Source organism: Sminthopsis crassicaudata, chromosome 6 (genome assembly GCF_048593235.1).
Source record: "Sminthopsis crassicaudata isolate SCR6 chromosome 6, ASM4859323v1, whole genome shotgun sequence".
NCBI lineage: Eukaryota > Metazoa > Chordata > Mammalia > Dasyuromorphia > Dasyuridae > Sminthopsis > Sminthopsis crassicaudata.
The window spans coordinates 40,503,458-40,508,717 of record NC_133622.1 but is presented as its reverse complement, the minus strand read 5'-3'; the positions used below and the strand labels follow the sequence as shown (position 1 = coordinate 40,508,717).

General features: G+C 39.2%; 1 long non-coding RNA gene across 1 annotated transcript; it reads right to left on the bottom strand.

Moving 5' to 3' along the window:
• Nucleotides 1-245: 245 nt before the first annotated feature.
• LOC141546176 (uncharacterized) lies at nt 246-4,919 on the bottom strand. Its single transcript, XR_012483259.1, has 3 exons — nt 4,694-4,919; nt 3,941-4,067; nt 246-808 (listed from the first exon to the last, which is right to left on the bottom strand). It is a non-coding gene; the product is annotated as an uncharacterized LOC141546176 (long non-coding RNA).
• Between the last annotated feature and the right edge of the window lie 341 nt (nt 4,920-5,260).

Here is a 5,260-nt window from a genome sequence, read left to right as displayed (position 1 = left end):
CTTGAGATCAAGTGCTTTCTCTGACAAGTCAGCTGCTACGACCAAAGGTCGCTTCAACTCTCAGGACCTCACAAGACTCCCTGACACTCTATGACTTGTCCAGCTGCTGGTCTGCCTGGTGGAGGGAGTGTCCATCCTGAGAGATCCTTGTGCCAATAAATTCAGAGCTACAGGCCCTCCCCCCAAATCATTCAATGAAAACATTCAAATATCTTAACTAATCCTTACAGATCACTAAAGTGAAATATTTTTCAAATAAATGCATTTAATCATTTATCCTAGAAATTTTTAAATGTCGTTCCTCTACTCCTGTTTGGGATTAAAAACTAGTTGCTAATTTTAGCTTTGACTGCACTTTGGAGCAGTGAGTACCACATGTTTTGTATGTATTCATGTTCATTTTTTAAAAAATGTATCCAGTCACCATCACTTCTGGAAGCACAAAGAACTAAAAAAGAAAAAAACCTTCACAGCAAAACTCTTTTTAAAGATGGAAGAAAAGAAAAGCTCTTCAGCAAAAAAAAAAAAAAAAAAAAGCCATACATTGAGAATGCCTTCTGCTGAGTCTTTTAAAATCCAGGGAAATGGAAAACTAAATAAAACTGTGAGCAAATTTCACCTTACTATCAGTAATAAGCCAGTGGTTTCTCAGTTGTTGGGTAAAAACTGAATAAAATAAAGTCAACAGCTTCTATTCCAGTTGGTCCAGGAAGGAAGGGGATTCCAAAACTAAGGTCTCATCACAGATAGCGTCTTCCTTCCAAGATCCTGAAGAACTCCCCCAGGAAACCAGCAGATTCACATAACTCTGGGAGGAAGCAGAGAAAGGCACAAAACCAGTCACTGGTAGCCATCAGCTCCCCGGTTTTGTGGTGTTGGGAACTAGCACCACCAGGGAATGCATGAATCCCTCGCATGCTAATTAAAGTGAAACAATCACGGCTTATCTTTTTATCCTGGTTTACTTTGGACATCGGATCTCCCACAGCATCCCTCCCCCTTTCAAGTTTTTGAACTAAACTTATTTTGGATTTTGGTCCAGAATATGCCCTGATTTATGAGGTCAATTTCTACTCTGTAAGAGTTGAAATTTAATTGCCAGTGAAATGTTAATACTGGATTAAGAGTCTTGTGGAATGAAGGACTCTGTTTGCTCACTGAATAATTATAGAATGAGCAAGTGTGATGGATGTCATCTGGGGAATGGATAACTCCACAGTGGTCAGACCACTGAGCCTTGGTTATTTGTAAGTGACCTTTACCCTAGAGCTGACTATGGAAACAAATAGAATTCTGGGAGTCTGGACCTTCCCTTGGGGTGTAAAGCATCCAGTATGGTGGAATGCCTGAACACTTGAGAGTTTCTATCCAAGGTCATATAAACAATATTAATAATAATAACATCCTCAACCTCATTTATATGGAACTTTAAGATTTTCAGAGCACTTTACAAGTACCATCCCATTTTATCTTTGTGAGCCTGGAGCTGCTTATTCCCATTTTATGGAAAAGGCAAATGAAGTTTGGGGACATGTCCAAGTCACACAACTAAGCGTCATCACCATAGCTGACACTTTTAACTCTTTGCATACAATATCATCCTAGATAGTTCAGATATTACTGTCGCTCAATAGATTAAAACGACCGAGCTAGGAAGTGTCAGAACCAGGTTTGAACAAAGAAAAGCCCGCTCTATAGAATGAAAAATAATAGACTTTATTTTAGAGATAAAGTATGAAGGACACAAAGTATTCAATAGATCTCAACAAAGGGAAGCCTTGGTTCAGCCTCATTTTCCTGAATTCTTGAATTAGAAAAGGAATTAATTTTTAAGTGGACCAAAGAATATGGGATTAGGAAAGTCTGGGTAAAGGCGGGATATGGATTCAGGCCTTTGAAAGGTATCTGTTCTTATGCAAATGAATCTCCTTCCTACAGCTCTTCTCATGAGCATAAGCTGTAAGACCAAGGAATTATTAAATAATATTACTGATGGCTATAAACTAATCACAGCAAAGCAATTTTTTTTTGGCACCGATGTAAAAAATCTGGGGCGCACAAATTGGAATCGCTGAACCCAAGAATATGATGGAGATTAATACCTGATTATTTGTCTACATTGAGTCTTTGTTTTTAGTTTGGTTTTAATGACATTTGCTGTCAATCAGGGAGAGTTTAACTTCAAACTTGTGAGAGAAAAAATGATCCACTGAAGCGTATCTTTTCAAATTCTCTTAAAAGAAACAGTGATTAAGATAACAGAAGAAGAGTGGGTGTTAAACCATTATGGAAAATTATCTTTTTCCTTTGGTTCCCCAAGAAGACTTGGGGAGTCTCTGAGTCAGACTTGTTCAGTAAGAAAGGGAAGGAGAAAACTGCCATGAGAAAAGTGTCCAGGCCTTATCTAATCATCCCAGTTTCATTGGCTTCCATCCTTTCCTTCATCCCAAAGATGCTCTCATCCTTCTGTCTGCCTCTAGGATATAAGAGTTACTGGAAAGGGTGTTAATTGTTTGTTCTTCATTCTCAAAAAGGAGAGGGACCTCAGGGAGGCGATGCCGTGACATGCAAGTGCATTTAAGTCAGGGAGGTCTGTGCAAAGTCAGGAGCCTACATTTTCTTCTCCAGAGACATCTGGGTCCAGGGCTGATACAAATTCACTGAAGAAGCAGGGAAGAAAGAGAGTTAACTAAGACCCACACATTGTTTAATTCTGGGTGCCATTTTTTTTTAGATCAAGGTATAATGAAAAAAAGACATTGAACCTATAGCAGGAGAGAACTGAGTCCAAATCTGGTCTTGGAACTTAGTAGCCCTAGATCTATAGGCAAGTCATTTAACTCTCTGAGAGTCAGTTTCCTTTCCTGTTAAATAAAAATATTATCTTCATGATCTACTTCACATGGTTATTCAGCTCATCAGGTGTAATGAGATAAGGTAAAAGAGTGGTGTCAAACCCCAAAATGGGAGCCACTAAACCATACATGTGGATCCCTGCAGGGTCCATAATGACTTAGAAAACCCAAAATAAACATCTATATTGTTTATTTATTTTGTTAAATATTTCCCAGTTACTTTTTTTTTTTTTTTTTGCACTGGGAGTATTGCCTTGTATTTGGCACTTCTGATGTAAAGGGTTAAATGAAATCATGTAAACAAATGCTATATAATTGTCAACTATTTAATATTACTATTACTATTGTTTATAAACTTAAATATACCCACAAGAGGACAAATGGGATGATGAAGGGCTTTAGAAATCAGTTGGGAGAAAAACAGGTGGCAAGATGATTGCTGTCTTTAAATAGGAAGGAGTTACTCCAGAAGGCAGAATTAGGTCCCATAGAGGGAAACTTGCTTTGACTGATAAAAAAAATGAATTTGCAAGCAATTTGAAGTTGTATACAAGTAGAATGGGTTGCTTTGTGGCAACAGAACTCCCTATAACTAACATTAGTATCTTAGGAATTACAGGTGGAAGGGATCTTGGACATTGCCTAGTCCATGCTCCTATTTTACAGACGAGGAAACTGAGGCTGAGAAAGGTGATTCACTCAACGTCACACCTGTATCAAGCAGTAGATAATGAAGGCTGGATGCAGTAGGAAGGATCCCTACATGATATAGGAGTCCAAAATAGATAACTTTTAAGCTCCCTCCCTGCTTTAAGACTTTCCAGCAGTGAGTTATGCATCCTATTTTGAAATTCTACTATAGAAATTATTTGTTCATCCCTAGAAAAATCAATATATGTCACTGGGTGTCCATTTCCTGATATTTCCATTAAATCCTCTTTCATTTTGTGACTTGATGGACTGGATCCTCTTTTGAGTTAGTGATAAACATTCCAACTCTGCTGTAAAGAACACAACTCCTTTGGGCTCAATCATTTAATGCCAAATGTACACTTGCCCCAAAGAGTATTTTATGGAGAACTTACACAGGACAAACGCTCACAAGGTGGTCAGAAAACGTGGTACAAGGATGCTCTCAAGAACTTTAGTAGAAACGGGAGCCACTGGTACAGGACCGCCCAGCATGATCCTCATCAGAGAGGATGCTGTGCTCTGTGAGCAAAGCAGAATTGAATTAGCTCAGAAGAAACAAGAGATGCACAAAGTGAGAGAATCCTCCCCAATGTTGTCCAAACTGAGGCTGAGCATTCCGAGCTTATATTGGTCTGATCAGCTACAGTAGGACACGCTACAACCCAACTCTAGCATAGTGATATCATGTTGGTGTCTTTGAAAATGGACAGTAAGCAACAAACCAGTGATGGAAAACTGGCCCTAGAATCAGCAAAACCTGTTTAAAACCCTGCCTCCGAGCCTTCCAAAGCTGTGTGGTCCTGCACAAGCCATTTAACAGCCCGAGTCTCAAGTTCCCCATCTATAAAATGAGAAGAATAATAATATCTGCAATATCTTCTTTATAAGGTCATTGTGAAGGTCAAATGAGATTCTGTCTTTTTAAAGCATATTGCAAATTTTGAAGTTTGTAGCTCTATAAATGTCAGTATTATGCAGAAAAAACCAGTGCTGCAGGCGGGGAGGAGATCTGGGTGAGATTAAACAATAGCGGATCAGCAGGGCTGGGAAGTAAATTGAAAATAACACACACACCTGTTGTTAGGCTGTGGTTTTTAACCAGGTCCATTTTCCCTCATTAAGCATCATTCTTGCTAATTACTTACCTCAAAGGGACATAAGCGGCTGTGTTGGAATGGTTTTCCAAAGCAATTTGAGATTCTCAGTTGGCTGTTGCATTAAGAAAAGCCTTCTGTGGAGGGAGACACAAAGCTGGGGCACCTGGTCAGCCTGGAGTGAAAAGAATAGGCCCGTTGGGACCTTGAAATAATAGGAGTCCATGATGTTAATGGTTCATGAAGTTGAATGTGAAGGAAACAGTGAATGCTTTAATAATCAGAGAAAAAAATTAGCTCTGCTGCCAATTTAGCAAGGTGAACTCAGGGCTCAGGAGCACGGTCACCCTAACTTTAAGAAAATCTGGGCCAATTGTTTTCTTTCACAAAAGTACCTTTGTAATGCATCCGCATGGTCTGGAGGTGACTGCCAGCAAAAAATAAGTAAAATAGGATCATAGATTCAAAGTTGGAAGACTTTCACTTCCAAGCCCCTCATTTTACAGATGGGGAAACTGAGGCACAGAACAGGTATAATAATTTGACCAGAGTCACATTCCTAGCAAATATCTGAGACAGAAAATGAATTCAGGTCTTCTTGACTCCAAGTTGGGTGCT